Genomic DNA, 10,073 nt, shown 5'->3' on the forward strand with positions numbered 1-10,073 from the left:
AAAGGGGGATCCCCAGGATAAAACTGGACAAGCTACAACTACCAGTGGAACAGGGAGGGTTAGCTATTCCGAATGCATGGATATATTATCTAGCGGCCCAATTACAACACTTTAAGGGCTGGAAGAATAGGGAGGAGTGGGATTCTAGTGGGAAACTGGTGTATTATCTGGGTCAGAGAACGGATGTATTAGAGGCCATGGAATCTCATAAATTAAGGAGGGAGGCAAGAGGGAAGCCGACTTTACTATTAATACATAGAGTTTGGTGGGAAAGTAAGAAATTATTGGGGGTTACAGGATGCTCCAATTATATGCCTTTATGGGGCAATCCATACCTATGGGAATTTAATATGCTGGAAGGATTTCAAGACTGGGAACAAGCAGGGATTAGATATGTATACCAGCTGTATGAAGGAGGTGTTTTTAAGCCCTTTGCTCGAATACAGGAGGAGTTTGGACTCCCACATCGGCTGTTCTACCAATATCTTCAATTAAGGCATGCGGCGCAGGCTCAAGAGAGACTGGTGGATTTGAGCTGTTCCACCATGGGAGGGATGGAGCAGGTACTAGGGGCAAAAGACACTAAAGGGATTATCTCGGTGCTATATAATACGCTACTCTCTAGTTTTCTGGGAGACCCGTTGGTGGAGATCAGACGTAAATGGGAAGAGGATGTAGGGCCTATAGGGGATGAAGACTGGGAGGAGGTACTGGGATCATCTAAAAAACTCTCTATTAGTGTAACGCACAGGAGGTCACAACTTTTTCTATTACACAGGGTGTATAGGACGCCTAAGGTGCTATGGCAAATGCGCATTAGATCAACTAAGGAATGTCCCAGGTGCATGTTTGATGGGGCGGACATAAAGCATATGTTTTGGAGCTGCCCGCTGCTAGAAGGCTATTGGAAGGAAGTTAAAAGTATGGTGTCTAAAGTATATGGGAGAGATTTCCCAATAGAACCTAAAATATTCTTACTGGGCTGCATTGGGGAGGAAGGAGGGGATGGAGTGGAGCTACTGTCTATTAAAAAGATTTTGTATCATGCTAGGAAACTAATCGCAAAATATTGGCTGCAGGCGGATCCCCCGGAGGTAGCTGAACTGGTTGGATATGTTAACCACACGGTATCACTGGAACATCGGATATATCTGAAAAGAGGGACAATTCAGAAATACGAGAAACAATGGGGTAAATGGGTACACGCCTATGGCAATGCGGATCACTAGAGCAGATTTGGAGGGGGGATGACACACATACATGTTTAAGGTCTGGTGGAATATCGGTTTACTATGGAGGAGACATGGAGGAGGAGTGGTGGAAAAATCAGGAAAGAGAGGGGGTACTGCAAGGGAGGGGGGTAGTTCAGTTGGGGGGAGAAATAGGTGACAGTGTAACCAAAGATGTTGTATACATGCCATAAAGCACTTGAAGAAATTTTGCACTACTTAAGTGATGTTATGTTATTTTTATTTGTTTTCTGTAAAGTACTGTAAGAAATGTACAGGCTGTATAACAGATGTTGTATTATCAATAAAAATTGTTTGATTAAAAAAAAAAATATAGACCTTTTATTTGTGATCGTCATTGTCTACCGTAAATTTTAATATATTACATATTTATATTAGGATAATTGGGTCAGCCCTAGCATTACAACAATGATTGGCGGGGGGGATATATTTTTTTTTGGGGTGGGTATTTTATGTGTATTTATTATTTTTTTTTTTTTTTGCACTTTACTTTACTATTTTTTTATTACTATGATCTGTCCCTCAAAGGTCAAAAAAGACCTTTGGGGAACTTTATATATTTTTTTTCTTTCTTTTACACCATGTTTTTCCGCTGTAACTGGGGCTGCACAGCAGCCCCAGTTACAGGGGAATTCAGCCCTCTCATAGTGACGATTGTCACTAATAGGGCTGTGCTGGGTCTTGTAAGACCCAGCAGCAGTCTCTCAGCAACGGCACCAGGTGATCATGTCAAGTCACATGATCACCGGGAGGAATAGAGACAGCGCCGCTGCTGCTGTCTCTATTCCTATACACAGCGTTCATTGAGCGCTGTGTAAAAATACATCGGAAAAGACAGAAGCAGCGAAAGCTACTTCTATCTTCTCCTCAGGGTCCCCGGCAGTCACTGACAGCCGGAGACCCGACATTAAGCTGCCCGATCGCGCGGGCAGCAAGATAAAGCCCGAGCCGTAAAAAGTCTATGGCTCGGGTTTTAAGGACCCTGACCGCTGGCCGTAAAAATACAGCCAGCGGTCGGGAACCAGTTAAACCTCATTTGCCTGGTGGACGCCCAAACACTCAGTTTGCTTAAATCCGCTTGCAATTCACGAACATCTTCCATAGACTGAACATTACTACATAGCTTGGTGCCATCTGCAAAAATAGAAATAGTGCTATTAATCCCATCCTCTATATCATTAATAAATAAGTTGAATAATAGTGGACCCAGCACTGAACCTTGGGGTACACCACTTATAACCGGGGACCATTCAGAGTAGGAATCACTGACCACAGCTCTCTGGATACGGTCCTTGAGCCAATTCTCAATCCAATTACAAACGATACTTTCTAAACCTATAGTCCTTAATTTACCCATTAGACGTTTATGAGGGACAGTGTCAAATGCCTTTGCAAAGTCCAAAAACACTATCCACAGCTGCCCGCCTGTCTAGGCTTCTGCTCAGCTCTTCATAAAAACAAATCAAGTTGGTTTGACAGCTTCTGTCCTTAGTAAAACCGTTCTGGCTGTCACTTGTAATACTACTTTTTGTCACATAATTCTGTATATAGTCCCTCAATAGCCCCTCAAACATTTTCCCCACAATGGATTTTAAGCTTACTGGTCTATAATTACCCGGGGAAGACCTAGATCCCTTTTTGAAAATAGGCACCACATTTGCCCTGCGCCAATCCCTTGTCACTATACCAGTCACTAGAGAATCTCTAAATATTATGAAATAACTGAACTAAGCTCTTTAAGAACTCTAGGGTGTAACCCATCTGGTCCCAGGGCCTCGTGTACATTTATTTTGTTTCATTTAGCTTGGACCATCTCTACATTCATCCAATTCAGTATATACACTGATATATTAACAGCACTGGCACCGGCTACATCAGCTGTTCTTTCTTCTATTGTATATACAGAGCTGAAGAACCCATTTAGTAACTCTGCCTTCTCTTGATCCCCTGTGACCAACTCCCTATTACCACTATCTAGGGGTCCTACATGTTCAGACCTTGGCTTTTTTGCATTTATATACTTGAAGAATTTTTGGGGATTTGTTTTACTATCCTTGGCCACATGCCTTTCATTTTGTATTTTTGCAGATTTTATTACCTTTTTACAAATTTTATTAAGCTCTTTATAATTTACAGAGGCTACAGCTGTACCCTCAGATTTGTATTTTTCAAATGCCCTTTTCTTGTCATGTATTGATCCCTTTTTACAGAAGGTGTAAGCCATGTGGGGTTTAATTTTAGTCGTTTATACTTGTTACCTATAGGAATACATTTTGCACTATAATTACCCAAAGTAGATTTGAAAATCTCCCATTTATTATTTGTACCATTATTTGACATTAGTTCTTCCCAGTCTATATCCTGAATTGCAGTCCTCAACCTGTGGAAATTGGCTTTCTTAAAATTAAGTGTTTTTGCCCTCCCAGCCTGTGTTTGTTTTTTACAGTATATGTAAAATATAACTATATTATGATCACTGTTACCGAGGTTTTCACGAACGTTGACGTTCCCAACAAGCTCTGCATTATTAGAAATGACCAGATCCAATAGAGCTTCACCTCTAGTCGGGTCTTCCACAAACTGGCCCAATGAAATTTTTCGTGCAACTGATTGAGGAAATGTCTTCCCTTTGCAGTTTAAGCTGAACCATGACACCAATTAATATCCCAGTAATTCAAATCTTCCACTACAGTACCCGCCTGTGCAGCCCGCTCCATCTGTTTATATAGCTGAACTTCCATCTCCTCAGTTATATTAGGGGGTCTATACATTACACCAAAAGTAATTTTTTCAGTGTTTACCTCCCTTTGTAATTCCACCCACAAGGTTTCAACCTCCTCACAATCTTCACCCTCTAATGTCTCTTTCACACTCAGCTTCATATCACTTCTCACATACAGACATACAACACCACCTTTCCTATTTGTACTGTCTTTCGGAAAAAGTGTAAAACCCTGTAGATTTACAGCCCAGTCATGAGAAGAATCTAGCCATGTCTCAGCAACACCAACCATATCTATATTTTCTTCCAGTACCAAGGCCTCCAGCTTCCCCATTTTGCTTGCTAGACTTCTGGCATTTGTGAACATACACTTTAACTTGCCTTTAAATGTTTCACTTTCATTATCAGAAATGTGATTATTTGGGCATTTTTATTTTCATTGCTGTTTTGTAACGAAAGGATCTCCTTATCTTGTTGCCTACTCCTCTCCCCACAGTCTGTTTCTCCCCCCACCAATATAGTCTGACCCCTCTCTAACCTAACTACCCCTTTATTTTCTACATTGACCTCCCACCTCAGCCCTAGTTTAAATACTCCGCCACCCCAGCTAGAATTCTCTCCCCCAGCACAGCGGACCCCCTTCCATTTAGGTGCAAATCATCTGCAGAATACAGTTTGTACCCTAATGAAATGTCAGCCCAGTGCTCTAGGAACCCAAAGCCTTCTCCTCTACACCAAGACTTAAGCCATGCATTTAACTCTGTGAGCTCCCGCTGTCTTACCTGTGATGCGCATGGCACAGACAGTATTCCTGAGAATACTACTTTGGAGGTCCTTCCCTTCAGCTTGTAGCCTAGTTCTTTAAAATTATTCTTAAGGCTCCTCCACCTACCATTTATTCTGTCGTTGGTACCCACATGGACCACGACAGCTGGATCATTACCAGCCCCTCCCAGCAATTTTTCCACCCGTTCCACCACATGCCGAACCCTGGCACCAGGGAGACAGCAAACCATTCGGTTGAGGCGGTCTTGGCGACAAATTATTCTATCCGTCTTCCTGATTATAGAATCCCCTACAACTATCAATTGTCTTGCCTTACCTGCATTACCATCCCGCCGACTACTAGCTGGGCTGTTCCCCCGGCTGTTATGGAAATCAGTATCCACTAGGGCTGCCATTTCTGAGACCGACACCCTTGCATCATCACCCAACTTGGCAATTTTGCTTGGAATATCAGAAACAGTATTGGCCTTCCCTTTCTTGGATCCCTATCTACTGTCCCTAACTACATTAATCCAGCTACTTGCCTGATCCCGCTGACACATGTCTTCACCCTCCAGATCTACCCCACTAACTGCGTTCTCCGTGAGAAGCATGCTCCGCTCAAGATTGTCTATGCCTCAGTGTTGCATTCTGCTCCTCCAGATCTCTAATGCGAGCTTCCAGGTGAACAACATGCTCACATCTGCCACAGAGGTATTTACCCTGGAACTCTGGCTCCAGTCGTACATACATATGGCAAACTGTGCACTGAAGAAAACCTCCAATCTTGCTGTCCATTATCCCAGTTACAAAAAAACAGGGAAAAATTGAAAAAGTAAAAGAAGAGTACTTACCAGGGGCTTTAACTCCTCTTTCTAACTCCTGTTTTATAACTCCACTTATATCATAAGCCACTTAATTCAGTTAGCTCAGAACAGAGCTAGCTCAGAGTGAGTTCTGCAGGCTAATTTATATCACCTGAGAGAAATAAACCACTCCCCCTTGTCAGCTGCTCAGCAGGAAGGAAGCTGCAAAGAAAAAAAGGTTTTTAAATTGTGTCAGTTTTTGCAAGTTTCTATTTCTAAGCACTCAATTCAGTTATCTCGCACAGATTCACACACAGAACACAGCAACACAATCCGGTTTTATAACTTCACTTATATCACAAGCCAATTAATTCAGCTAGCTCAGAATCCAATTCCGATCTACTTACCAAAAAGTTTTTTCTTAGCAGTGAGACGCCTCGTTTCGTCATTTTTATGGAAACAATGTAGACCACATTTATCATACAAGATGTTATCACAGAGGAGGGATAGGGATGGATCGGGCTTACTGGATGTGGAGATCTATTACAGGGCTATACATCTTCAGAGATAGTTAGACCTCATCTCACCAGGCAAATTAGCTTGGTGTACATCAGTAGAGACGATCACTCTTGGTGAGGTGATATCAAGATTATTGTGGCTTCCAAGCCAGATAGATTTAAAATCTACTACGAAACTAGGTGTATTAAACTACAAGAGAATCATTACAAGCTACTTACACGATAGTCTAAAACACCAGAACAGTTGTTCCATCTAGGTCTATCTAATTCTAAGTTATGTTGGAGGTGTCATGATTCCACATGAACTCTGTCTCACATATGGTGGCACTGCCCGCTGGTTAAAGACCATTGGAAAGAAGTGGGTATTATGATTAATAAGGCATGCAATTCAAATATTTTACTTTCTATTGAATAAATAGCCCTAGCATTACCTACTACAGATTTTGAGCCTCCTAAATCACATTTGATTGCTGCCGCCAAATATCTAATTCCACTCTATTGGCTTCAGACCTCCCCACCCTTTAAACAACAGTGGACTGATCGAGTCTATAAACTTTGTAGACTTGAAGAACTGACCAGCTGGCAGGACCATGTCTAATTTCTTTGCATTTGGAAACCATGGATCATTTATAAAACCCAACTGACATAGTATGTTCTCTATTTTAATGGATGCTACGTTGTAAAACACATTGGAATCAATGGGAATTTTAAAAACGTTAATGTTATGGCTATCTAACTGTATGGTATTATAACCCCACCCCCTCTACTTTCCCACCTCTTCCATAACCTTGTTGGTTTTGAAAGTTTATTGTATGTATATCTTCCTGAAATTGCAACGACATGCTCCATAATTCCCGGCACAGTTCTACGGCATGGACATCTATCCGTAGCGATACGGAAAGGTGTGTTGTGGAAGTCAATGGCTCAAAATATATATTAGACTGAAATTTAGACGAGTGTTCCAACAGACACTCATGCCAGGAACTTTATCCAGCATCCTAATCAGGAGATTTCATACCGATATATATCGAGAGAGGAGAAATAACACACAGATGCTGCTGATATGCTCAAAATACTCCTCTGGGAGTTTATTGCCAAACTCAATTACAATAATATCATTCTAAAGGGGTGTAGGCTTGAGGTTAACCAATCAGAGGATCAGAGGCAATGTGACAATAATTCTCAGCCAATAGCAGATCATAAGAATATTTCAAGTACATAATTATAATTCTTCATTAAAATGCTGACATCAGGTAACACCTGGAGACAAGCATGCAATGGGGTAGTGTTAACTGTTCTTTCCCATGAGGGAGTTTGTTGCGATAACGACAAATAGTTGCATTTTATGTCTGGGCGTTCAGCCAACCCGCTAGCCATGGATGCATGAAGGTCACACGAAGATCACATAAAGATAACACATTTCTTTGAGACTTGAGCAGAACTATGTAGAGGAAAGGTCATTAAAATAATGGAGAATATACAATACCATCCTTCACAGGTGTCCGCGGCCAATAGAACTGAATGGGTCCGCAATTACGGAGATTTTTTTACGGTCGTGTGCATGGGGCGCAAGTATTGTAGATCTTCTGAGAACACCATTGATTTATACAGGCCTCTACTTTTCTGCATGGGCAAGTTCAACAAGAACATACTAGTCCTTCTCTATGAATTAGAATATCATCAAAAACTTAGTTTATTTCAGTAATTCAATTCAAAAAGTGATATATACATAGATATATTACATAGATTCAGTACACACAGTGTGATCTATTTACAGCATTTTTTTCATTTAATGTTGATGATTATGGCTAACAGTTAAGGAAAACCCAAAATTTTGTGTCTCAGAAAAGTTGAATATTATATAAGCCCGAATTCAAAAATGATTTTTAATACCGAAATGTTGGCCTACTGAAAAGTATGTACAGTATATGCACTTAATACTCAACCTGGGCTTCCATAACACCTCAGCAGTGCCACAGGCTGATCGCCTCCATGCCACGCCGCATTGATGCAGTAATTCATGCAAAAGAAGCCCCAACCAAGTATTGAGTGTGTCGCTGCAGAATTTACATTGTCCATTAACGTTGGACATTATCTGCATTTGTCTATGAGCTCCAAATTAATGAATGCTCTCTCAATGGTGGATCTGAGAGAGGCGGCCGGAGAGACCATGACACGCAGCTTCAGTGTTCAAATGATCTCTGCCCTAGGGGGCGGATCCATCTTTATTTATAGGAAAATGAGAGTAGGTGGTAACCTGATACTTGCAAACATAAACATTCTATATATGGTAATATCCCAAAACTGAAAACTCCTTCATTATCTGTCAAAATAAGGGAGTGCACTCTGCCACAAGAAACTTGCAAAACTCGTGTAGTCTGTGGTCTGTCCAGCGGTAGGAGGACAGGTGATGGCTCCAGGATATATTCATAACCTTTAGTTCGATCTCTTCGGCTTCTATGGAAACCTATTTGCGAATCCTTATTTAATCCCATTCCCCACACCTTTGTGAGATCACTTGTCTTTGACGATAGCAGTGTAAAGCCATAACCACAGGCTGCAGATGAGATCTGTAAATCTCTCCTTCAACAATTCGTCTTGCACACTGTCCATATGAATTATTTCAATGCATTATAATAATACTTCACTCTCCAAGCCCCAGGTGGCCTGAACCTTGTCCCATGGGAGGGACACACATTTCAGATACACAAGTTAATGTGTCTACTTCTTATCTCACTAGAGAATGGAGACTGCAGATAAGTTTAAATTAATTAAACAGAGGGCTTCTTCCAAGGCTGACATATGGTAAACAGTCATTGTCCATTCCACCAAGGCTATTTGATCTGCTCCTTACAAGAGTAATAAAACATTCAATTCAAGAACACAACATAGAATTGCTTCAAGACATCTGCTGACATTTACTTTTTACTTATTAACCTCAAGATGGCTCCTTCAGGCCAAAAGATAGATTCCAATGATCCAAAATGGATGCCTACCATACAAGATGGAGTCCATGCAAAATGTTATCTTTTAAAACATATTCTAATCACCTTCACAAAAGCAATATATGTTCACACATATAAAGATAATTAAAATATTTTTGACAATTGCATATACTGTACATACTTTTCAGTAGGCCAAAATTTCGGTATTAAAAATCATTTTTGAAATTGGGCTTATTTAATATTCTAATTTTCTGAGATACTAAACTGTTAGACATAATCATCAACATTAAAGAAAAAAAATGTTGGAAATAGATCACTCTGTGTGTAATAAATCTATATAATATATGAGTTTCACTTTTTTTAATTGAATTACTGAAATAAATTAACTTTTTGATGATATTCTAATTCATTGAGAAGGACTAGTATATGCTCACGGTTACACTCATTTATTGTAAGACTTTACTTGTCAAATGTATCTATACAATGTTCTATGTTTTACATGGTTTATATGTTTTGTCTTTTTACTGAATAAAAAAATATTTGACAAACAAAGAATGATGACAGTCTGAGTTCTACTGTAATAATGTCACAATGCTACTGGTATAGGTTGTACTTTGATGAAGTCACAATGGTATTTGTCCTTGTTTCTAACGTGATGATTTCACAAAGATGTTCGCCAAGTTTCTACTGTGATGATGTTGGACTGTTGCTAGACTGGGTTTTATCATTATGGTTATTTCTACTGTGATGATGTCACAATGGTGCTGGCCTTGGTTATATTATCATGATGTCACAATTAGGGCCAGCTCTAGGTTTATGTGGGCCCTTGAGCGACAGAGCCTTAGTGTGCCCCTTTGCGATGTAACTCACACAGCGGTGTCAGTAAAACAGCAGAAACTAGACGAGTATAAAAAATGTGCCCCTATGTATTAGTTAGGCTCCCTTTGTGCCACCATATATTAGCAAGGCCTCCTTTGTGCCCCCCTAAAGAAATTAGGTCGCCTTTATGCCGCCATACAGAAGTTAGGCCCTCAGTTCGTGCCCCCATATAGAAGTTAGGCCCCCTT

The sequence above is a fragment of the Rhinoderma darwinii genome, chromosome 1 (genome assembly GCF_050947455.1).
Source record: "Rhinoderma darwinii isolate aRhiDar2 chromosome 1, aRhiDar2.hap1, whole genome shotgun sequence".
NCBI lineage: Eukaryota > Metazoa > Chordata > Amphibia > Anura > Rhinodermatidae > Rhinoderma > Rhinoderma darwinii.